We start from the raw sequence: 24553 nt of genomic DNA, 5'->3' as shown, positions 1-24553 counted from the left end.
GTTCGGGGTCCCCGGGCTCCCACAGGAGGGTGAAGCAGGTCACCCCTGGAGCAGGTTAAAGCTGCAGGGTGACAGTGGGGTTGCTGCCGCTGTGAACAGCTGCTGTAGCACCGCCTGGGCAGGACAGGGAGAGCCAGTTATACCCCCCCCCAGCCTGTATCGGGGGATGGGAGCACTCACACCCTGGGGACCCACCCACCAGAGATCTACTGGGGGGGAGAGTGGCACCCACACACCCAGGATCTTGTAGGGGGGGCAGAGGTACCCGGACACCTGGGTTCCTGGACCGGGGATGGGGGGCACCGAAACATCCGGGATCTTACCTGGGAGGACAGCGGCGCCTGCAGCTCGACATGAGGCGGGGGCGGGGGAAGCAGGAGCATTTCCCAGTTCCAGGCTGTCCCCGTCTGGCCAAGGCACAGAGCTCACAAGCAGAGTTTAAAGCTCCAGCTGCCAAACTGCAAAACAAGCCGGGCTCCGTGGCTGGTGCCTGTGATCCCAGCGCCTGGGGAGGCTGAGGCTGGTGGATCGCTTGAGCTCAGGAGTTCTGGGCTGCAGGAGGCTGTGCCGATTGGGTGTCCACACTAAGTTCAGCATCAATATGGTGATCCTGGGGAAGCTTGGGGTCCCCAGGTTGCCTAAGGAGGGGTGAACCGGCCCAGGTCGGAAACGGAGCAGGTCAAAACTCCCGTGCTGATCAGTAGTGGGATCGTGCCTGTGAATAGCCCCTGCAGCATAACCTGGGCAAGACAGTGAGACACAGTCTCTTTTTATACAGACACCCCCCGCAGAGCCTGGAGCGGGGGATGGGAGCACCCACACGCTGCGGATTCTGAATTGGGGGGAGGGATGCCCCCTTGCCACATGGATCTTGAAAAGGGGAACAGAGACACCCACAGATCCCAGATGGGGGCAGGCAGGGGAAACCACACACGGGAGCTAGTTCATGGGGTGGGGGACAGACACCCACCGGAGATCCTGGATGGGAGCACCCACATGATGGGGATCTTGAACTGGGAGGAGGGAAGCACCATGTACCAGAGGTTCTGAAGGGGGAACAGGGACACCCACACACCAGGTGTCTTGCAGCAAGAGTTGCGGTCTTGATTTACACAGGGCAGTGATGGAGAATTAACCACGTCTCTTGCGGAGCTTGTTGCACTAGATGATTAGCCTCACCAGGTCAACACTACGAGTTTATATCGAATTTAGCAGCGTTAAATCACATTAACCTTGCACCCCTCCACACAACGAAGCCCTTTATATCGATATAAAGGGCTCTTAATACTGATATCTGTACTCCTCCCCGACGAGGGGAGTAGCGCTGAAATCGGTATTGCCCTGTCAGATTAGGGTTAGTGTGGCCGCAATTAGACAGTATTGGCATCCGGGCGCTATCCCACAGTGCACCATTGTGACCGCTCTGGACAGCAATCTGAACTCGGATGCACTGGCCAGGTAGACAGGAAAAGCCCTGCGAACTTTTGAATTTCATTTCCTGTTTGCCCAGCATGGAGCGCCGATCAGCACAGGTGACCATGCAGTCCCAGAATCCAAAAAGAGCTCCAGCATTGACTGTAGGGGAGATACTGAAGCTGATCTTTGTATGGGGAGCTGAATCCGTTCTATCAGAACTCTGTTCCAAAAGACAAAATGCCAAAGCATTTGAAAAAATCTCCAAGGCCATGATAGACAGAGGCCACAACAGGGACTCAACACAGTGCTGAAACTTAAGGAGCTGAGACAAGCGTACCAGAAAGCCAAAGAATGAAATGGACGCTCACGGAGGGAGGGGCAACTGACGACTGTAGCTATCCCACAGTTCCCGCCCTCTCCGAAAACCATTTGAATTCTTGGCTGATTTCCCAAAGCCTGAAGGGTCAAAAACATTGTTGCAGGTGGTTCAGGGTATATGTCATCCCCACACTCCCCCCGTGAAATCAAAGGGAAAAAAATCATTTCTTGCCTTTTTTCAATGTCACGTTATGTCTACTGGATGTTACTGTCAGACGCGGTGCTGCAGTGCTACACAGCAGCATCCCCTTCCCTTCCCTTCCCTTCCCTAGATGGTACAGTAAGACTGGTATCTATCATCATTGTCCAGTGAGTGCTCCTGGCTAGCCTCAGTGAGGTCGCCTGGGGGCGCCTGGGCAAAAATGGGAATGACTCCCAGGTCATTCTCTTCTTTAAGCTTTGTCTAATGGAGATTCAGTCCTGCCTGGAATATCATAGCAGCTGGAGGCTGCCTTCCTCTCCCCCTTTGAGCTCTACTTGCACAGGCAATGAAGTCAGTGTTGTTTCAAATTCATGCATTCTTAATTACTTCATGACACAAATGGGGGGATAACTGCCACGGTAGCCCAGGAAGGGTGGGGGAGGAGGGAAGCAATGGGTGGGGTTGTTGCAGGGGCACCCCCTAGAATGGCATGCAGCTCATCATTTCTGTGGGATGTCTGGGGCTCTGACCTGGAACGGCCATTTGCTTCTCTGGTTCTTTTGTAGGCTTGCCTGATAGAACTGACTCTCCCTTTAGACAAAACTTAAAGAAGGGAATGACCTGGGGAGTCATTCCCATTTTTGTCCATATGCCCCCAGCCAACCTCACCAAGGCCAGCCAGGAGCACCCATGACAGCAGTAAATGATACAGTATAACTGGCAACTGTCATTGTCAACTTGCAAAGCAGCAGACGGGACAGTATGGCTGGTAACCATCTTTGCTAACTTGCAAAAGGCAAGGGGATGCTGCTGTGTAGCGCTGCAGTACCGCGTCTGACAGCAGCATCCAGTAGACATACGGTGACAGTGAAAAAAGGCTGAACGGGCTCCATGGTTGCCGTGCTATGGCGTGTACCTGGGCAATCCAGGGAAAAGGGCGCGAAATGATTGTCTGCCGTTGCTTTCACGGAGGGAGGATTGACTGACGACATTTACCCAGAATCACTCACGACACTGTTTTTGCCCCATCAGGCATTGGGATCCCAACCCAGAATTCCAATGGGCCGGGGAGACTGTGGGAACTACGGGATAGCTACGGGATAGCTACCCACAGTGCAACTCTCCGGAAATCGACGTTAGCCTCGGTACATGGACGCACACCACTGAATTAATGTGCTTAGTGTGGCCACGTGCACTCGACTTTATACAATCTGTTTCCAAAAACTGGTTTCTGTAAAATTGGAATAATCCCGTAGTGTAGACATACCCTGTGATTAACAACTTTGGTGGCTAATTGAAAGGCTGATTGTTCAAACCCAAGTGAAGATGGAGGTGGGTTTTTTTTTAGTGATGAGAATCCAGTATATTTTAACAAGCAGAAAATCTCCTCAATGCTGCTCTAGCCTCATTGGGCAAGCATAAGTGGCATTTTTGCCAGATGCATTGGTGGTATAGTAGTGAGCATAGCTGCTTTCCAAGCAGTTGATGTGGGTTCAATTCCCAGCCAAAGCAGAGATACGATGCTTTCTCCCCTGAGAATTGGTTTAATTTCAATCACATTGTATCAGTTTATCAAGGGAATGAGAGAATCGATGTCCTGCAGGTCATTCAACACACAATGAAGGAAGAAAGGGGCAGGACTGTACAATGAGCTGTTGGAGTTATCCTGGTATTACAATGTTTTTATTTTATTTTTTTTTAAATCTTTACTTCCCTCTCCCTTTTAGACTCAGAGCCTTTAAGGTCAGAAGGGACCAGTGTGATCATCTAGTCCGACCTGCTGCACCTTGCAGGCCAAAAGACCCCACCCACCCACTCCTGTAATAGACCCGGGAGGGGAGGCAGCTCTGTGCACTGCCCCTACCCCAGGCAGCACATGGAGGCCCTCTGCTCCCCTCCCCCCATGGGTGTGCAGAGATGTGCCAGCAGCACTGAGGTGGCTCCCTGCCCACTCTGCCTCCGTCCCTCCGTGCCACTCCCAGAAATGGCCGGCATGTCCCAGCATCCCCTGGGGTGGGGGGAGTGTCTCCATTCACTGCCTCTCCTCCGAGTACCAACTCCGCAGCTCCCATTGGCCAGGAACTGCAGCCAATGGGAGCTCTGGGGGCGGCGCCTGCAGGCAGTGGCACACGGAGACCCCCTGGCCCTGCCCACCTAGGACCTGCTGCCGGAGGGTTGTGTGTACCACTCACTTTGGGAGCTGCAGTGCCCGGGGTAAGTGCCACCCCTCCTGCACCCCAACCCCCTCCCCCAGCACAGAGCCTGCACCCCGCACCCAAATTTCCTCCCAGAGCTTTGCTTGTCTTCCTTTCACCCAGAACCATCCTTCTTCTCCTGGGCTGCAAGTAGCCATCGCTGGGAAGCCAAGAGGCAGGCACAGGATTCTACCTCCCAGGAGCCAACCGCACCTCCCCAGGCTTTGCAGAACGAATGGTGGTGCTTTACTAACCCCACGTAGCCACCCTGAGACACTTAGCTTCTGCCCTGCCTTCCTCAGCTCGACTTTCCTCTTTTGCCCCATTCCCGCCTCACTCCCTCCTTTGGCAAGTCACACAGAGGAGGCAGCAGGAAGAGCCGGCCGCCATAGGCCAACCTCCCAGGGCAGAGGAGACCAAGCCACAAGGCTTCAAAGGGTGACTGGCCAAGGTCCTCTAGCTTTCCCCTGCTGATGCCAAGGCTTTTTCTCAGCTCATTTCACCACCCTCTATCCTGCAGGGGTTGGGGTTATCGCAGGTGTTACCCAAAATTGGGCCAGCTAGTCAGCGTAGGGAGGACTAATGACCCAACAGAGTTTGGCAGAAAGCAGCACGTTTATTATACTGACAGCTAAGCTCAAAAGAAGAAGCGGGGGGGGGGGGGTGTCACACTCACACTCGCATACTCACGCTCCCAGGACTGGCACAGCACTGGAGATGTCAGGATTCTGCAAGGTAAGTGTCCCACAGCGCAGCTATGGACGGTACAATGAAGGTAAGTCTTCCTGAGTCACAATGAAATACAACGCGGAGAACCACTGGCCAGGCGGTCCGGGCAAAGGGCATTCACTGGAGGTACAAGCTTGTGAGTGCTCTCCTGAGCACAGGGCCCTTCCCCTTTTAAGGGCCTGCACCTCATGGCCTGCGACTAGAGATGACTTGGCTGCATCTGGTTGGTCACACTCCACCTTGGGCAGTGTCCATGCTCTGGGTGTGTGAGTGCTGCCTAATTAGAGTCCCAGACACCTTGTCTACCTGGAAGCTCTTCTGCTCTTCAACCAGAACATTCATCCCAGGAGCATTCCAGGGGGGAGCGGGAGGGGGAAAGCCACTTCACAGGCATTCAGAGAGGGAGAGGAGACAAAAGTGGGAGCGGGGGAAGTATAACAGACCTTCTGCGCATAGAAATCACTGCTGCTCCTACAACAGCTGGGATAGGCCACTAGGAGCTGGGAAAATTAAGCCATTGTGTTTCTGCCTGGTTTCGAACCAGGGACCTTTTGCGTGTTAAGCAAACATGATAACCACTACACTACAGAAACTCTGTCGCAGGGTTTTACCCCTCCCTTCATAAGTACATAAGAATGGCCATACTGGGTCAGACCAAAAGTCCATCCAACCCCACATCCTATCTGCCAACAGTGGCCAATGCCAGGTACCCCAGAGGGACTGAACAGGTAATGATCAAGTGATTTCTCTCCTACCATCCATCTCAACCCTCTGATAAACAGAGGCTAGGGACACCATTCCTTACCCAGCCTAGCTAATAGCAATTCATGGACTTATCCTCCATTAATTTATCTGCAAAAAGAAAGAGGAGTACTTGTGGCACCTTAGAGACTAACAATTTTATTTGAGCATAAGCTTTTGTGGGCTAAAACCCACTTCATTGGATACATGCAGTGGAAATACAGCAGGAAGATATATATATACACAGAGAACATGAAAAAAAATGGGTGTTGCCATACACACTATAACGAGAGTGAACAGTTAAGGTGAGTTATTATCAGCAGGAGAAAAAAACCTTTTGTAGTGATAATCAGGATGGCCCATTACCAACAGTTGACTGGAAGATGTGAGTAACAGTAGGGGGACATATAAATATGGAGAAATAGTTTGACTTTGTGTAATGACCCATCCACTCCCAGTCTTTATTCAAGCCTAATTTAATGGTCTCCAGTTTGCAAATTAATTCCAATTCAGCAGTCTCTCGTGGAAGTCTGTTGTTGAAGGTTTTTCGTTGTAATATTGCGACTTTTAGGTCTGTAAATGCGTGACCAGGAGATTGAAGTGTTCTCCAACTGGTTTTTGAATGTTATAATTCTTGACATGTGATTTGTGTCCATTTATTATTTTACGTGGAGACTGTCTGGTTTGGCCAATGTACATGGCAGAGGGGCATTGCTGGTACATGATGGCATATATCACATTGGTAGCTGTGCAGGTGAACGAGCCTCTGATAGTGTGGCTGAAGTGATTAGGTCCTATGATGGTGTTCCCTGAATAGATATGTGGACAGAGATGACATTGGGCTTTGTTGCAAGGATAGGTTCTTGGGTTAGTGTTTTTGTTGTGTGGTTGCCGGTAAGTATTTGCTTCAGGTTGGGGAGCTGTCTGTAAGCAAGGACTGGCCTGTCTCCCAAGATCTGTGAGAGTGAGGGATCGTCCTTCAGGATAGGTTGTAGATCCTTGATGATGCGCTGAAGAGGTTTCAGTTGGGGGCTGATGGTGACGGCTAGTAGTGTTCTGTTACTTTCTTTGTTGGGCCTGTCCTGTAGTAGGTGACTTCTGGGTACTCTTCTGGCTCTGTCAATCTGTTTCTTCACTTCAACTGGTGGGTACTGTAGTTGTAAGAATGCTTGATAGACATCTTGTAGGTGTTTGTCTCTCTGAGGGTTTGGAGCATATATGATTGTATCTTAGAGCTTGGCTGTAGACAATGGATTGTGTGATGTGGTCTGGGTGAAAGCTGGAGGCATGTAGGTAAGTATAATGGTCAGTAGGTTTATGGTATAGGGTGGTGTTTATGTGACCATCGCTTATTAGCACAGTTGTGTCCAGGAAGTGGATCTCTGGTGTGGACTGGTCCAGGCTGAGGTTGATGGTGGGATGGAAATTGTTGAAATCATGGTGGAATTCCTCAGGGGTTTTCGTTTCCATGGGTCCAGATGATGAAGATGTCATCAGTGTAGCGCAAGTAGAGTAGGGGCATTAGAGGATGAGAGCTGAGGAAGCGTTGTTCTAAGTCAGCCATAAAAATGTTGGCATACTGTGGGGCCATGCGGGTACCCATAGCAGTGCCCCTGACTTGAAGGTATACATTGTCCCCAAATGTGAAATAGTTATGGGTGAGGACAAAGTCACAAAGTTCAGCCACCAGGTTTGCCCTGACATTATCGGGGATACTGTTCCTGATGGCTTGTAGTCCATCTTTGTGTGGAACGTTGGTGTAGAGGCCTTCCACATCCATAGTGGCCAGGATGGTGTTTTCTGGAAGATCACCAATGGATTGTAGTTTCCTCAGGAAGTCAGTGGTGTCTCGAAGATAGCTGGGAGTGCTGGTAGCATAGTGCCTGAGGAGGGAGTCTACACAGCCAGACAATCCTGCTGTCAGGGTGCCATTGCCTGAAATGATGGGGCATCCAGGATTTCCAGGTTTATGGATCTTGGGTAGCAGATAGAATACCCCTGCTGCTTTTTTGGCCTGTCTGGGATGTTTTTGTCAGCCCTGGCACACAAAAAGGGTATCATTGCGAGTGCCCACGAAGGTGAGATGAATTTTTGCCTGCCTTGCTCAGCTTGACTTGCTTCCTCACCCCATTCCTGCCTTAGATCCTGGGTCGCCTGGTGGCTGAAGATGGTCCATTGTCTCAAGCGGTGCCAGAGCCTGACACAGTGCCCCGGGCAACCTTTGCTCTGCACATGCCGGCCATGCACATTTGCAAATACTTTAACGCTCTTGTCAGTAAGTTCTGGGAACAGTTGCTCACCTTCAGAGGAAGCTCCCTAAAATTGGCCTGTCTCACCCAGTGGTACATTGACCTGTGTTCAGACTGAGCCGAAGTGGGGTGGGGTGGGCTTGCTGCTGTGGCTGCCACTGCTGTGAGGGTGGCCACGGTTGCGGATGAAGCCATCCTGGAAGTACCTTCCACCTAGCCACCCACTGAAAATCCTGTAGGATGTAAGGTGGGAATAGAAGAACACGGCGGGGGGGGCCTTCCTAATCTCCTCCCCCTTCCGCCACTATCGGCCATCCCATATCCGGTGCTGCACCCAGTGGGGTAAAAAAAAATACGGCCATATCGGAAGAGTCAGTTGGGTTCTTTATGGTTACCCTGCCATTCCCCTCGGGCCTGTCCTGCCCTCCAGCTCAGCCACCCACTGAAAATTGAAAAACAAAACAGTAGAGCCGTACAAGGCTTCAAAGCCCACCAGGCCCAACCACCATTTCTAATACAGCAGAAAAGCCGCACTTCTCCTGGCTAGGTAGGGACGTCCTATGGCCCCACAAGAGGTGGAAGGCCATCGTGTTCGGTCTCAGCAGCATTCGTGGAGCAGGGGGAAACACATGACTGAGGTTAATGACAAGGTCCCCTTACGCCACCGGCTGAGCCATTCCTCACAGGCCAGCAACCATTTCTCCCAGTTCGCGTTCCCCACCTCATCCCCAGCCGAACACTAGAAGGCCCAGCCATCAACCTGCCCACTCTTGTAGCCCTCCTCTTCCGCCCTGACTGATAGGGGGGAGTATTGAGCCTCCCTCCCTTAGGCCCTTCAGCATCCCTGGGGAAAGACAACACCACCCAAGTGACTTTGGGCCAGTAGGTCAACCAATAGGGCTGCCTCCCAGGCCAGGCTGCAGCCCAGCTTCAGGACTCAGAGGAAATGGAGCTCACATCCCTACCTACAGGACTCCAGTCACGGCCAGGCTTCTGGATCAAATGTCCCCTCTTGTGCTCAAGTCACAACAGCTAGCGGGCAAAAGACAGGCTTTCATGGCCTTTGAGAGAGCAAGACAGAGCCTTGGAAGACCCAGCAGGGTTTGTGGCACAGGAATTGTCCTCAGATCCCACCGAGACTTCAGCTCAGATTGCAGGATTCAAAGTCCCGAGTGCTGCCCTTACACCATGGGACCAATAGGGAACCCCCAGACCTCTGCTGAGCTCTGGTGTGTATGACCCTGTGCGGGCAGCCCTGCATTTGCTCACCAAGTTGTCATGCAGCAGTTTGCTGCAGCTCCCAGAGGCCTTTCTTAATCCTGACTGAGAGGCCAGTGGGCATGTGAGGAAGTTGCCCCTTCAGTCCAGGGCAGTACATGGCCCTTCCTAGGAAAGAACAAGTCCTGGGGAAAAAGGTGATGTCAAATAACATCTTGGAGAGATGCCTTCTTTCCTTTTGTGGCGAACTATCCCCTTTTTACCTGACCAGGGACTTGAACCCTGGACCCTCAGATTAAAAGTCTGATGCTCTGCCAGCTGAGCTAGTCAGGCTTACATGTAAATGAAGCAAATTTCACTCAGAAGAGAAACTACTCATGAAAATGAGGGCAGGAAACAATACAGAAAACCTGCTACTCTGGCTCTCTTAGCAGTCCTAGCCCCAGCCTGCTCCTCCATCCGGCACCCTGAGGCCTTATTCTTTTTTTAGTTAAATATCAAATCCCTGAGAAAACACAGTTATACAAAGCAAAATGAAATCACAAACAGAAATGTCATTGGAAATACAGAAATAAAAAAGGAAAATGCAATTCCCATCACTTTATCGTGTCGGGGCCATTCCTGTATCGAGAGCACCCGCTAAGGTCCTTGTGTGCTTACAAGAAACCTGGAGGAACTCATACCACAGCCTGAACATGAAACTCAACTGCTCCCAGGTGCCGCAGTAAAACCCTTTCCCTGCTGTGACCTTGCACTCCATAGGATTTTATGAAAATATGCTAATGAGTGTGAATATAAAGTGACTGGACTATGCTTCATGCAAAAGGTCTCTTGTAAGGTATCATTACAAAGCTTATAATCTACTGTGTGTGTTCATCCTATTTGTATGAACTGATCATTCTTGAATCTGAAACTAGAAATATGAACTATAACTCTGAGGTCCTGTTGTAATGATGCAAAGTGTGGGCCATTAATAGTGGTTTGGACTCTTGATGGCTCCCATTAACCAGGACAATTGACTGGAGATGGCTCTGTCCTGCACCATCTGTGAGTCAGGCCAGGAAGAATGAAGGCTTGGGGGTCTCACAGGACATGTGATCATGTCACCTGGTACAGGAATCCATCTTAAACCTGGGGCTTTTCCCCAGGAGAGAGACAAAAGATTCCTGCCTTGTACCAAAGCTGTATAAGGGGGTGGAACTGAACAAACATGGCTGCAGTCATGAGACATCCCCTAGCTACCACCTGAGCTGGAACACGGACTATACGAGGTGAAAAGATTGGGTCCAGACATAAAATAAGTCTAGTCTGCCAAAGAAGCTTATTGAAAGATCTCTGAGGGTGAGATTTGATCTGTATTGAGTTTCATACTGTATTAGGCTTGGACTTGCATGTTTTTGTTTTATTTTGCTCTGTGAAAAATACAAGGCCCATAGAGAAGGAAAAGAAAATGCCCTAGAAAAGTCTGTGTGTGTGTGTGTGTGTGTGAGATGGGTGGGAGGGTGTCTAGAAACCACTTTCCTCTAGTTTCTTTTCTCTGATTTCCTGTAGAAAATCTGAAGCAGGGAGCAAAAGCCATTGCCTTCTCTGAGGCTTGAACTCAGGACCGTCAGATTATGAGACTGACACGCTGCCAACTGCGGTAAGAAGGCTTGGAAAAGTTTTAGGCTCAGTGTATATAGGACCCTCCTACAGCAGTGATTGGGGCAGGGAAGGAGCCAGAAATGTGCTGGAAGAAGCAGGGAGCTCTGGTGACCAGAGACTTTTCATGGCAGCTTTCACAGCAGCAAAGAAATCAATTCAGGCTGCCAGTGAACAATCTACTGGAACTAATGGCAGCACAGGGGGGATGTTTCCAAGCTATGCACCTACTGCCACCTTTTAGAACTTACTCTCCTTTTCCTAGTAGGACACTTTCCATGCAAATTAAGCAAAGCAAGTTGGGGAAACTACACAGGTAATAAAAACCAGTGCTCCAAATAAGGCTTGAATTCATAATCCCAGCAGTAGCCCCCTCTGCGCTAACCAGTTGCACCAGTGCAGGTGCTTCTCAGGCCTTGGCTACACTTGCAAATTTGCAGCGCTGCAGCAGGGTGTGAAAACACACCCTCTCCAGCGCTGCAAATTGCGGTGCTGCAAAGCGCCAGTGTGGTCAAAGCCCCAGCGCTGGGAGCGCGGCTCCGAGCGCTGTCCGTTATTCCCCACAGGGAGGTGGAGTACGGACAGCGCTGGGAGAGCTTTCTCCCAGCGCTGGAGCTTTGACTACACTTAGCGCTTCAAAGCGCTTTGAAGTGCAAGTGTAACCAAAGCCTTAGGCAAAGCTGGGCAGCAGGCAGTTATCAGTCTCTGTGATTCACACCTTTGCCTGGTAATTGAAAGGTTGATGCATCAAACCTAACTCAAGATGCGGCTTTTCAGCCATGAGACTCCAGGACATTTTGACAGAAAGAAAATCTCTGTTTTGGGTTAGCCCCATTTGACTCCTTCTGCCCGTCTTCTCCCCCTCCCTCCAGTCTCTTTCCTTCCCCACTGGGGCCGTGCAGAGAGGAGCCCCAGTCAGTCTCTGTCACAGAGTCGGTATCCCATAAAGGGAGGGAGGGAGGGAGGGGTTGCTCCAAAACATTGATAATGGGGGGGGGGGACGGGTGGGCATGGTTAGGGGGAGAAAGGATGGAGAATTAACAGTGGGGCCCAGAGAGATTCCCCCAGATTGGGGAGATCCCCTGCTGCCCCCCATCAGCCAGCTGTGGGAAGAACAACTTGGGATTGCTTGGGGAAGCCACCTTTAAAAACACAAGTGTAACATGCTAGTTACATTTTAATAAGACCAAAGCCTCCTCAATCCCAGGGTCACAATCACTAGAATGATTTTGCCTTGATATTTTACCAGCCGCAGACACAAAGCAAGTCAAATTACAGTTTCCGTTCGGAGTCAGTGCACACACAAGAATCCGGAGGCTTTTAATTCTTAGGTTCTGCTGCCATTTCATTTCTGTCCTGTTCCAAGATTTATCATTGTGCAAAGCAACGTTAGGCCCTTGGGAGTGTCCACCTCAGTGCTGCCTGCCACCCTTGGGCAATTTAAAAGGGCCCGGAGACCCCCGCCACCACCACCAGCAGCACAAGGGGACTAAGGCAGTTTCCTGCCCGCCCTCACTCCATGTGGCACGTCACTCCCGGAAACAGCTGGCACCTCCCTGGTGTGGGGGAGGTCTCCGTGCGCTGCCCCGCCCTGAGTGCCAACTCTGCCAGCTGTGGCAATGGGAACTGCAGGGGTGAAGTCTGCGGGCAGCCATGCACAGAGACACCCCTGGCCTCCCGCTTAGGGGCTGCTGCCAGAGGAGGGTGCAGGTTGCTTTTGGGAGATGCCCGAGGTAAATGCTGCACCCCTCACCCTCTCCTGCACCCCCAACCCCAACCCAGACCCCACACCTGCACCCAAACTCCCTCCAAGAGCTTGCCCCCTGCACACCCTCCTGCAGCACAACCCCCTGACTGAGCCCAGACCCTGCACCCAAACTCTCCCAGAGCCCAGCCCCTCTCCCTCCCACACCCAAACTCCCTCCCAGAGCCTTAGGCAGGTGTGTGTGGGGCGGGGGTGGGGCAGGACTTGGTCCCATTCTGGGCACCACCAAAAATTGTACAAACCTGCCGCCCCTGTCCAGCCCAACCTTCTGCTGATGCACCTCAGCCCACACCCCTGCAGGGTTTGAAGCTTCTATTGCTTAAACTCCAGGACACTGAGGGATTTCAGCTCCCCTTTGCCCAGAGGGAACTTCACCCCACTCCCAGCCAGGTTCTTGTCCATGGGATCACTGTAGGGGGCTGGGTCCCGCTGGGTCTTTTCTCTCTCTGTGACGGGCCAGGGTGCAATAACTGGGGCATCTGAGCACCCAGGACCTTCTGTGGGGCTGCCATTCCCCTTCCCCTTCTGTGGTCTCGTCTGTCATTGACTCCAGACTCTTTTCTATCCATCGTCAGCACCGTCCCAAGCCAGCTGCACTCACCTCAAAAAGACAGTGTCCCCTGTTGGGTGTGAATCACTGACCTCTCTCCTCCCTGAGCACTGACTGCCCCTCTGTTTCCTGGCCTCTCAGTCTGTGCAGATGGGACCTTTCCCTCCAGTGCTGGAGGATTCTCCTCTCTCATCTACCCTTGTCCCAAGCAGCACAGCAGGTGGGAATCTTACATGTACTGAGGTGACTTAGGAGCAGAAACCCCCCCAGACCTTCCATGCAATTGGCACTTGCCCCTGACTAAGCAGGATTAAAACTCCCGCAGGGAGACTGCTGGGCCACATCCCCTCTGGGCATGAGCAAAGCACCAGGGTGAAAAAATGAACTTGGAGATGCGGGGGATTGAACCCAGGGCCTCATACATGCAAAGCATGTGCTCTACCACTGAGCTACATCCCCAGATGGGTTAGGTGCACTATGGGTTACACTCAGAGCCCTCCTGGTTCCACTGCATCCAGTGACCTATAAGCCTCACGAGAAGCCCATTCCCCTCTCTGAGGGCCATTCCTACTCTCCTGGAGGTTAATTGTTCATAGGGGTCATTTTGCAGCAGGGCCAGATTCTATGTGTGGGGCAGAGAGAGTTTGTGCCCTGGACTCAGGGTGCAGAGATACACTCAGCCCTCTCCCCTGCATTGGGTGGGGGGTGCTGCCACCCCCTGCTGCAAGGTCATGGTGGGGGACGCTGTGAGCAGCTCAACACCTCACCATGGCGGCAAAAGTGGGGTGGGGAGCTCCAGGTGTTTCCACCTGCCTGTGAAGTCCAGCTTTCCCCAGCACATTCACTGCGGTGCAATTGGGTCACTGTTTCCATGGCTGAACAGCAAAGAATCATTCCCAGTTTCCCTTCTATCGGCAGCAGGATTAGCCTGTGTCAGTGGTTAATGAGGTGGATCTTGTGGTAGATTGTTATTCATTCCCCACCTTGACAATTCACACCCTCCCTTTCCTACTCAAATCCCCAGCACCTCGGTGATCCTGGTAGCAGGGGTTGGGTCCTGAGATTTTCAGGGTCCTTTTTCCCCTCCACCTGGAGTGAACTCAGCTTTTCCCCCATCCCAGACAATCCATGAAATAACAACAGGGGCATAAAGAAAGAGGGGAGGGAACATCTCACAGCCAGGGCTGGATGTGCCCAGGGCCCCCTGCTTGTCCATTGTTTCCATGGAATTTCGCCCCCTGCTTTGCACAAGGGACAGAGAAAGATCTTGCTGTTCCTGTGTCTCTGCAAGGAAAATTGTGCTTCCCTAGGAAAGAGAGGCGGGAAATGGCCCCATGATGAGACAATATCCTCAGGATTAAGACCTAAGGACTCAGGCTGAGAACTGATAGAACTGCACTCATCTGGGATTTAACAAATTGTCTTCCATGGAGCAGGGCCAGATCCAGCGTTTTTGCCGCCCCAAGCAGAGGGGAAAAAAAAAAGCTGCAATCAGCAGCAAGTCCTTCCCTCCAAGAGGGCCAAACTGCTGCTGAAGCCTCCCCTTTCCATTGGTCGCACCAGGCACCTGCTTGCTGCTGTGGTGCCTGAAGTCAGCCCTGCCATGGAGACAGTGGGAAGATGGGGGGAATCAGGAAAATACCATGGATTCGTTTACATTGCAAGTGAAGAATAACTGAAGCATTTCTGGTTTAAAGTCACTTTTCCCTGACTAGGAATCGAACCCAGGCCTTGGCAGTGAAAGTGCCAAATCCTAACCACTAGACCACCAGGGAGCTGATGTTGTTTTTCTTCTCTCTTATGCTACACTTTCTTAGGCTACTTTCTATCCACTTTCTGAAGCTGCTCCATTGTCCATTCCCTGAGGGGCTAGGAGCAGAAAGTGCAAGAATCCCTGTACTCAGGGTCACAACCTGAGCCCAACCCAAGCCACTGAAACAAACTCAAATCATGCTTCCTCCAGTAGGATCACAGAGACACACAAAAAACCCCATAAGGAACAATCCTCCTCTGCCTTCATTTAACCCATTGCAACCCTCTCAGCAGCCGACTCTTGCAGGAAGGACACTGATTTGATAGGAGCTCTGGCATAGAGACCAAGGGAGGAGTGTTGCTCCCCCTGAGTGTGAGCTGATCACATTCTGACTCCATGTAACGGGGCTCTGAGCTTTGCCATCTTGTGAGTTCTGAGTGCTGAGCCCCCCGGACCCTTCTGCTGGGAGCATGGGGATTGCACAACAGCTGCAAGCCCTTTTCCCGTCTCCTTGTCCTCCTCGGCTTCCCCAGATCTTCCCCACAAATGGTTCTATCAGGCGCTGGAGGGATCTAAGGACCTGCAGGTTTCCCTCACCTACCTCTTAAGGCAAATAGCAATTCCCTTCTCTGACACTCCTGGGCCTGGGCTTCTTTTGAGTTTTTCCTCAGGGGACCTGATTCCCTGTGAAAATGTGTGTGTGGGGAACTGGCTTGTCTACCCCCTCTCTGGACGCTGAGAAGCTTTTTCAGACTCTACCCCACTAGATGAGTCCAACAGCACCTCCCACTGGTGGGAGAATCCTAAATGCCACCCTCCCCGCTGGTTACTCTGACCAGCTGATGGCGACAGCATGTTAAATCAACCCCAGCTCTCTGGGCTAGAGAGCAGCATCTAACCAGCCTTGTGACAGCTCCGGTTTGCTCGCTGGAGACATAATGAACCAGGAAAGAAGGCAAATGTCAGACAGGGAACCTCAGCTCCGCAAATAAATGCCCTCAGGCTCCTTCCACACTGCAACTGGGCACTTGACTGACTTCAAATCCGGCCAGCCCAGTTGGTAGAGCATGAGACTCTTAATCTTGCCATCATGAGTTTAAGCCCCATATTGGGCAGCAGCAACAGCTCTTAGGTGTCACTCTTATGCTTATAGTCACAGCCCAAAATGAAATAAATTCTCTGTCCGCTCTACAATCTAAGGCAGATCAGGTTCCTTCCTCTCTGAGCTTCAGTAAAACATGAAGAGAGAACAAATAGAATTTTCTCCTCTTCCATTCTACCCCAGGCAAGAAGAGGGGATAATAACCATTTAATGGATGACTGCAGAGAGAAAAGTTTGGTCTTTATGAATAGGACGATGATCAATTGTTCTCCATGTCCACTGACGGTAGGACAAGAAGTAATGGGCTTAATCTGCAGCCAGGGAGATTCTCGTTAGATGTTGGGAACAGCTTTCTAACTCTGAGTGTAGTTAAGCTCTGGAATAGGCTCCCAAGGGAGTCTGTGGAGTCTCTGTCCTCGGAGGTTTTTAAGAACAGGTTGAACAAACCTCTGTCAAGGATACTCTGCATATACTTGGTCCCATAGACAACCTGCTCTGGCTCTGGTTCCCTCCTTCTGCTCCCTGCCTGGGCCGGCTGCTGTAGGCACTTGACCCCACATGGCCCTGACACATCGTCTCTGCTTGGCCCTGCCTCAGCAGAGGGGGCTGGATTTCATGACCTCTCCAGGGCCCTTGCAGCCATACAGCTCTGTAATTCGATGCCATTGCAATATAATATAAACAACAACAAACGTGGAAACACCCCAATCTAACAATTCAGTGTGAACTGACATTCCACAGCACAAAGTGACAACACGTAGGAGTGCAAAGCCTGACAATTCAGCACCATGCAAAAGAAGGCCCCATGGGGCAAAATGACACACTGCAAAAGAGCTCAGCTCAAACCAACGCAACACAAGGCAGTGCAAAAAACATACAACAAGAAACAATGCATCAGAGTGCAAAGTGACATGTGCAAAACAGCTCAGTGTGGAACAACGACACAGCACAAACCCACACAACAGAATCCTATAGAAAGGTAGGGCAGGGAGGGACCCGGAGAGTCAGGACCAAATCTCCCTTAGGCCACCCCTGATGGTGTTTGAAGAACAGGGAAACAAAGGGCACCATGAACTTATGTTTTTTTGGATGAGTCAAGAAAAGGGAGTAGCATTGTCCCCCTCGGGCAGCCCCTGTTCAATTCCAGATCAGAAAGCAAAACTCTTCTGCAAGAATATCCAAAAAATGTTGTGTTTCACTTCACTTCATAAGTACAGTTGTGTGGCAATTAAATGATGACCCTAAAGTTTCATAAAAGTGTGGGAAATACGGACGTATCTGAGAAAATGGCTTGGAATGAAGGAAGACAAAAATTGATCGGTCGAGGGAACAGGCCCTGTTTCCCCCTGGTTTGGAGCTTCTCTCACAACAACTACTGGAATAGAAAAGCTAAGCAAATGTGGTTCTATTGTTCCAAAGGAGATTGAAGTGAGGCCATTTTCTCCGGAGAGAATTCAATGGTAATGTCAGGAGTGGGATGTGAAACCACATCTCTATGCAGAGACCAGAACACTCAAGGAACTGGAAAAAAAAGAGTTTTAAAACTAGCACTTTAGACCAGTCCACCATCCTGATACTACAAAGAATGTGATTTATCAACCCTAGTTTTCATTAATAGTTGATGGACTCTTTAGGGAGGTCAAGATGGCTCATCTCTTTCAACCCCTAGAGACCTTCTACAGCACAGCTGATTTTTAGACACACTCACCCAGACCTAAAGTTGCACGTTTCCTGGAGCTCCATGACTTCTGTGGTAATCTCCCTGCTCGCGTCTTAAGTGAACAAAAGATGAGTGCTGGCATTCTGAGACAGTAATGGAGAACCTCAAAATCCTGCCCTGGGGGCCAGACAGTTAAGCAACCAGCACCCACAACCCCTACCATGATAGCATCCTGTCTGGCAACAACTCACTTACCAACAGCTGGGGCGTGAAATCCCCATTTCTTTGTTGTTCTGTCACTGTAGTCCCCACTTTCCTATTGCTTGTCTGTATAATCTCTGTCTGGTTCTGTGACTGTTTCTGTCTGCTGTATAATTAAATTGTTGGGTGTAAACCAATTAAGGTGGTGAGGTATAATTGATTAGATAATCATGTTACAGTATGTTAAGATTGGTTAGTTACATTTCAGTAAAATGATTGGTTAAGGCATAGCTAAGCAGAACTCAAGTTTTACTATATAGTCTGCAGTCAATTAGGAAGTAAGGAGGGGAATGGGAATGGGAATGGGAAATTAGAATTATGTTTTGCTCAGGGCTGGCTCCAGACCCCAGCGTGCCAAGCACACGCTTGGGGCGGCATCCCGCGGGAGGGCGGCAGGCGGCTCTGGTGGACCTCCCACAGGCATGCCTGCGGAGGGGCCGCTGGTCCCGCGGCTCAGATGGAGCATCCGCAGGCATGCCTGTGGGAGGTCCACTGGAGCCGCGGGACTGGAGACCGCCAGAGCACCCCCAGCGGCGTGCCCCCCGCCGTGGGGCGGCGGAAATCCTAGAGCCCCCCTGGTTTTGCTAAAGGGGGGAATAGGAACAGGGAAGGGGAACAGGACACAGGCAAGCCTCTGTGGTGTCAGAGCTGGGAAGGGGGACACCGAGGAAGGAAATTGGAATCATTGCTTGCTGGAAGTTTACCCCAATAAACATTGAATTGTTTGCACCTTTGAGCTTCCTGCATTGCTGCTCTCTGGTCACATGAGAAGGACCAGGAAATGGGAAGGTGATGGGATAAACCCTCTAACAAGTACGTCTTTCAGTGTGTGAAAACCCCAGAACCAGTATAATTAAGCTGACCTAAGCCATGGTTAGATAGTGCTAAATGAAAGAAAAGATTGTTCTGCCAATGTAGCTACTACAGGGATGCAAAACCCCTCCAATCACTGTAACAACTGTCTACTCCACAGTGCTACAGCAGTATTTTAACTGTAGCCGGCCTCACAGTGAGACAAGATCTGGCGCCATGGATGCTCAGGCACTAACAGCATACTAATGCCTCCATAGTTGGCAGTATGCAAACCTGTGTGGGGAGACCCCAATTGATTTCTAGTCTACTGCCTTAACCACTCAGCCACAACTACTTGATGTACAAGTGCTTTACTACACAATGTTTCTGTTCTCACAGAATTGTCACTTCAAATAGCTCAGACCAGCTTCCCCAGCACACTCACGGCTGTGCATTAGTGTAAGTGTGTCCTTGGCTGAACAGCAAGAGCTCCTGCCCATTTCCCTTCCAGCTGGAGCATGATTAGAGTGTGTTTGTGGTTAACAACATTGCTATAGATTGTTGTTCATTCCCCACTCTGACAATTCAGACAGTCCCTTTCCTATTCGAATCTCCACCATATCATTCCAATAGCCGGGGGCAGGATTTCTCTGGGGCACTGAAATATTTCAGGGGATTGGTGCGTGAGCTCAGCCTTGCATTCCATCCCTGATGTTTCATGGACTAACAACAGCAGCAGAAAGAAAGAGCTGAGCCAATATCTCCCTGCCAGGGATGCAGGTGCCACGTCCCCTCTGTCTGACCATCGCCATTGCAGGAGAGAAGGTTTCAATGGAATCGAATAACCTGGCTCAGACAAGAGACACAGGGAGGTTTTGCTGTTCATGGATCTGTGCAAAAGAAATTGTGTCTCTGTATGAAATTGAGGAGGGAAATGAAATGTTCACATGGTGGCCCAATGCCCTAACGAATGTGGGTGAAGGACTTGGGCTGAAAAATGATTTTACAGGAGTTCGTATCGACTTATTGCCCTGATTAAAATCTATGGCTAAAAGGCAGCCACTGTTGTTAGTACTTGAACCTGTGTAGGGACACCCGAGTGGATGTCAAGTCCATTGCCTTAACCAGGGGTAGTCGATTATTTTATCAAGATCCAGATTTCTTGGTCAAGGTCTAGTCAATGTCTAGACTCCAGAGAAAATAATACACTGATGATAATAAGAAGAATTTAGAAATATTTTGCAGTCACTATGGACATAACTATAATGATCGTCTCGTGTTTCACTCTTTATATCTGGCACCACCGCTGCCTTTCCCTTTAGTCTTGTAGTTTACCAAGGGTAAAACTAAACATCACTTCAGATACAAGGGAGTGTTTGTGTTCATTCCTGCAAGCTACACAGGGGTTTGATGTAGCTGCTTTCAATCCTCCGGCTCTGCCCTGATAAGTAACATTTCAGGGTGTCACTGAACTGAAGGAGAGAGATCATTTTTTGACAGATGACGCCTTCTCTTAAAAGTGTTTGCCTGGCTGGCAGCCCTGGTTCCCAGGTCTCTCCTGAGGGAAGAAAGTTTCTGTGCAAAATACTAAAACTTTTAACAGAGAGGAGGGAAAGGCGATGGCCACATGATGGGGCCAGTATATACCACAACATGGTTCTTTTATGTGGGATGGCTCTGAACACTGACTGATCTCCACTCCCTTGTGTTTGAAGAGATGTTTAGTTGTGCACTTGGGAACCTGTAAGGCTGAACCAATGTTATGGATGGTGACACTACAATTGAAGGGTTATTTAATGTTGTAGAAATTGTTAAAAACACTGAGCTTAAACTGGAACTGCCTGTTATTAAAGGCTGGTTTCCCCAAGTCAGTTCCATAAGCTCTGCTAGAAAGGCCCTGGGTTCTCTCCTGCCTTGGTGGGAACTGGAGGGAATCGTCCCCTGCTGCCCTTGGCTCCAGGCTGGTTTTTCTGGGGAGGGGACGTGGAATTGATTTGTTCGCTGTTGAGAAGGGAGCCAGGCCAGTTCTCAGGGAACGAGAACTCCCAGCATCTTCCCAGCCCAACCCAGGCTGCTGCCCTGTCCCAGCCTCTGTTCCCCTGGGGGCCCTGCGTGTTTGACTCTAGAGCAGGCCGGGAGCAGCAGCTGAGGCAGAGAACAGCCTGGGCCAGGCAGATAAAAAGGAGTTTAGCAAGCAAAAAAGGTAAAATGGCAGTGAGTATTACCTTGGACTCGACGGCATTTCCCCATTGGCCTGTCTGCTTTGTGGCAGGGACAATAACACGTCCTGCTGCATTTGTTATTTCAAAGGGCGGTTTAGAATTTTCATTCTCACACACGGTGCACGAAGCAGGATCCAACCTTTGCTGTAAACTAAACAAGCAGCTCACAGATTCTGGCAGCCACAATGAGCATTTGGGTGAGAGCTCAGACCTGCCCCTGTCTCATAGGCAGGGGGTCATCTGTGTGGGGACTGGACCACTGACCTACCCGCTCCTAACTCCCAAACATTCAGTAACTCTATTATCAGTGCCTGTGAGTGTTATTTAAACCATAAGAAAAACCACACTGGGCCAGACCAAAGGCCCACCTAGCTCTGAACTTTGTCTTCTCACAGTAACCAATACCAGGTGCCCCAACAACCAGTCAACAAGGGACCCCGGGAGTTGAACCCAGGATCTCCTGTTTACAAAAACAGATGCTTGAGCCAGCTAAGCCATGGTGCCTGTAAGAGACTAAAACACTCTGTCTGCCCACACCTGACTCCCTGCCATCACCACCAGGGCCTGATAAGCTTTGCTTGTGTTTGGATTCTGCAAAGCAGAGGAGCAGGTGAGGTTTTCCTTGCAAGCTGTGTGTGAGTGAATATTTGGCCAGGTCTGCACTAAAAAGTTGTTTCAGCAGAATTATATTGCTCAGGTGTATGAAAAACACACTAAGCTCCCTCGGTCAGCAGCTTGTGGCTGGTGTACACACTGCAATGCCATGTCTGGTGACAAAACTGCTCTTCGATGAGAGGTCTAGAGCTTTTTGCAGCAAACTTAAAGTGACAGAGTAGACGCTGCTGTTCATTATATCACCATAACTGGCCTCCTCCAGTATCCCACAATGCCTGCCGTGACCTCGCCTGCCCTGCATTCCTGCTACAGAGCCATGGGACCCTCCCCTTTCATTGCTCTGGGAAGTTCTGACAGCTGAGCCTGCTGCTCTGCTCCGGCAGCCAGGAGCAAATCACTGCCGTGGATGCTGCTCTCTCCCACCCTGCGAACACAGAGCAGGGTGGTGGGAACTTCCTTACATTGCGGGGGGTCATCCGAACTGTGACACGCCCATGACACCCCTTCCCTTGAGGAGGCTCTTACCTTCTAAACAGGGACGGCTGTTTTCTAGTAAAATCACTAAAAGGAAGGAGAAAACTCAAAAGAGGTTCCTCCTGGCGCTCACGTGCCTGAACCCGAATACTCTCTCAGTCCTCAAAGAGAGACCTGGAGAAGGAGACTTGCTGAAGCAAAGCCACAGGGGTCTCTGAGGTTTCCCTGGCCCCTCGCCCCTGTCCTGCCTGGCTGATGTCAGCATCTCTCTGTGAGGACACCACCTCCCCACCACCTTTGGCCAATAGCCTGAGCCCCTGCAAAAGGCCTTTGTGATGTCACTGCCACACCCCTCCCTTGCTGTGCTAATGTCCTGCCCCTGCCTAGGCACTTTGGAGGTTTGAGCTACTCCCTGTGGATCACCCCACTCAAGGAGCGTTCGTTCTAGGCAGCAAGCCGGCTAGACAGGAAAACATCAGACGCTGCTCCCAATGCTATACTCAGTTTTTCAGAAATTAGTTGACTTTATGGCCAGAAGAGACCATTAGAGCATCTAATCTGACCCCCTGCATATCACAGGCCTCCTATATGACACAATAGCTACTTTTGGGACAAACACATTCCAGAAAGGCATCTAGTCTCCATTAAATGACATCAGGAGATGGAGAATCCACCACTTTCCCTAGAAGACATTTTTCTCCAGCCCTCAGAACATTTGGTGGCTCTTTGCTATTGAACGAGCTCAACCTGTTTAGCTTATAAAAGAAGATTGAAAGGTGATTTCACTGAAGTGTTGAATGGCCTTAATGGAGAGAAAAGATTGGGTATGAAAGGGCTCTTTAATCGAGCAGAGAAAGGCATAACAAGACCCAATGGCTGGAAGGTGAAAAGAGACAAATTCATATTACAACTAAGGCACAAATATTCAACAGCGAGGATAATTCACGACAGGAACAAGCTCCCAAGGAATGTGGTGGATTCTAATTCTAATTCCTTATGAATATTCTGTGTGTTTGTGTCTGCAGGGGAGGAACATGCTCTATGCCCAGAGGACTTTATTCCTCCAGCCTGCAAGGACAGAGGGGATGTCAAGGAGTTGCTCCTTCAATCCCCCCTACAGAAAGGCCCTTCTTAGGAAAGGCAAAATCCTGGAGAAAAAGAGTAACACTGAACAAGACTCCAGAAAGACAGATTTTTATAATCACAGTGAGGAGTTTTTCACCTGAACAGGGACTTGAACCCTGGACCCTCAGATTAAAAGTCTGATATTTTGCCAACTGAGCTAACCAGGCTCACATGTGGAAAGTACAAGTTGGTGCAGAGGTGAAGCTAGTCAAGAAAAAGCGAGATGGCCACAATAGGGGAAACCTGCTGCTCTCTCTCTCTTCCCAGCCCTGGCCTGGCTGGGTATTAGTGCTGGTTAAAAAGACGGGAAAGTATTAGCATCTACCAGCCATTCATAGCTGTACAAGACTCAGGCACAATACAGAGGTGCCCATCTGCAAGTGCCAAATGGTTGGATTGGCTAATGCAGCCTGTAGACGTCCAGGGCACTCTGGGATATACAGCCAAGTGTCCATCACCATCATTATTTCAAAGGGATAATGATAATGGTAGCAAGGTTCACAACTGACTCAGCAGTTGCATACAAAGGTGCACGTTTGGCAGTTACGTTGGCTCAGGTTGGCCACCCCAGTCTAGATGTAGAAGTTACAACATTTAAACTTGAAAGAGGGGCCAATTTCCCCATCATTTCCCACCTTTACATCCAAACACGATGAAGGTAGCAGATAGAGCCAGAGCAGGTTGTCTATGGGACCAAGTATATGCAGAGTATCCTCGACAGAGGTTTGTTCAACCTGTTCTTAAAAACTTCTGAGGAGAGAGACACCACAGATGCCTTTGGGAGCCTATTCCAGAGCTTAACTGCACTCAGAGTCTGACATTGGTGAAGTAGGAGGCTGAGGAAAACAACACTGGCTGTCAGAGAAAAACAGTCTTCCCTGGTGCTTTAAGCAGTGGGTTCTAGAGTTTTAACAGCCTTGGCCTGGGTTCAATTCCCCCTAAAAACCAGAAGTTTTTCAATGAAAATCTCCATTCATTTTGCATGTGAAATGGAAAGGCAAAGAGGGCTTCTTGTCATTATCAACAAGGCAAAGAATGGGTTTTTGCTCACTAAATATTTTTAAAAGGCGCTGACTCAACCTGAAGATCTCATTGCATTTGTATTTACAATGGAATGATTCTCTCTAGGACAGACAGAAATTCTTTAGCTAGACTCGGATTCCACGGGAATACGAGAAGCGATAGTGTCTAACACCTGCCTTTTTTCGGACAACAGTGATGTCCAGGTTTTCCATGGACATTTCCCTTTCAGCACCTCAGGCCCCATCCAACAATACAAGAAACTGAAATGCACAGAAAGTTTCTCACCGTAGGATTCACTGACCAGGCCGGGGGAAAAGTTTTGCCAGAACACTTGGTTATAATATCCCTCCCTGACCTTAAATGGAAAGCAAGGGGATAACTCTCAGAGCACATAACCACAGCTTATGAGTCTCACATTCTACACTGTCAATGTACCCTTCTCCCTCCCGCTCTATATTGACCAGCCAAGCCTGCCCCCCTCAAGCCAGGCCAAGACTCTTCT

At 50.2% G+C, this 24553-nt stretch overlaps 5 non-coding genes across 5 annotated transcripts; all 5 read right to left on the bottom strand.

The window, feature by feature from the left end:
• Nucleotides 1-5380: 5380 nt before the first annotated feature.
• Nucleotides 5381-5453, bottom strand: TRNAV-AAC. Its single transcript has one exon. It is a non-coding gene; the product is annotated as a tRNA-Val (tRNA).
• A 3875-nt stretch (nucleotides 5454-9328) lies between these two features.
• Nucleotides 9329-9401, bottom strand: TRNAK-UUU. Its single transcript has one exon. It is a non-coding gene; the product is annotated as a tRNA-Lys (tRNA).
• Nucleotides 9402-10647: 1246 nt separating this feature from the next.
• TRNAM-CAU lies at nucleotides 10648-10720 on the bottom strand. Its single transcript has one exon. It is a non-coding gene; the product is annotated as a tRNA-Met (tRNA).
• A 2691-nt stretch (nucleotides 10721-13411) lies between these two features.
• On the bottom strand, nucleotides 13412-13483 carry TRNAA-UGC. The gene has a single exon. It is a non-coding gene; the product is annotated as a tRNA-Ala (tRNA).
• Nucleotides 13484-14727: 1244 nt separating this feature from the next.
• On the bottom strand, nucleotides 14728-14799 carry TRNAE-UUC. The gene has a single exon. It is a non-coding gene; the product is annotated as a tRNA-Glu (tRNA).
• Nucleotides 14800-24553: the final 9754 nt, after the last annotated feature.

This window comes from Mauremys reevesii, unplaced genomic scaffold, assembly GCF_016161935.1.
Source record: "Mauremys reevesii isolate NIE-2019 unplaced genomic scaffold, ASM1616193v1 Contig4, whole genome shotgun sequence".
Lineage (NCBI taxonomy): Eukaryota > Metazoa > Chordata > Testudines > Geoemydidae > Mauremys > Mauremys reevesii.
The sequence above is the reverse complement of the archived record's forward strand: the minus strand, read 5'-3'. Positions and strand labels throughout refer to the sequence as shown.